Genomic DNA, 379 nt, shown 5'->3' on the forward strand with positions numbered 1-379 from the left:
GAAACCACCGCTGGTGCGAGCCCAAGGCAAAAAGCCCCTGGCCCCGAGAGCTTTGCTCCCACGAGTCCACAGGAGCCCGGCGGTGGACAGGGACAGCTCTTGCTTGGAGCCCCCCCCGGAAAGGGGGCCTAGGGGCTCACCTGGGCTCCTCCCAGCTGAGGCTCAGCGCCCCCCATGCTCTGCTTTGTGCTGGAGACAGGTCATTCCCACAGGCCCCATCAGGAAGGCAGAACCTGGTGCTGGGAAGCAGTTTGAGAACAACCTGAGCACAGCCCCCAGCAGCGGGATTTCACCCTCAGGACCACTGACACACTGAAAGCCACGTTCTGCTGGAAGTGCTCCCCCCTGCAGGGGGCTGGGGGGCACTGGGAGCACAGGG

General features: G+C 64.9%; 1 protein-coding gene across 1 annotated transcript in view; it reads right to left on the bottom strand.

Moving 5' to 3' along the window:
* The window catches only part of SF3B3 (splicing factor 3b, subunit 3, 130kDa), a gene marked incomplete at its 3' end in the record, with an annotated part of 27,891 nt that overhangs the window by 1,153 nt on the left and 26,359 nt on the right, over positions 1-379 (bottom strand). The window lies entirely within an intron of this gene.

Source organism: Buceros rhinoceros, unplaced genomic scaffold (assembly GCF_000710305.1).
Source record: "Buceros rhinoceros silvestris isolate BGI_N320 unplaced genomic scaffold, ASM71030v1 scaffold16831, whole genome shotgun sequence".
Classification (NCBI taxonomy): Eukaryota; Metazoa; Chordata; class Aves; order Bucerotiformes; family Bucerotidae; genus Buceros; species Buceros rhinoceros.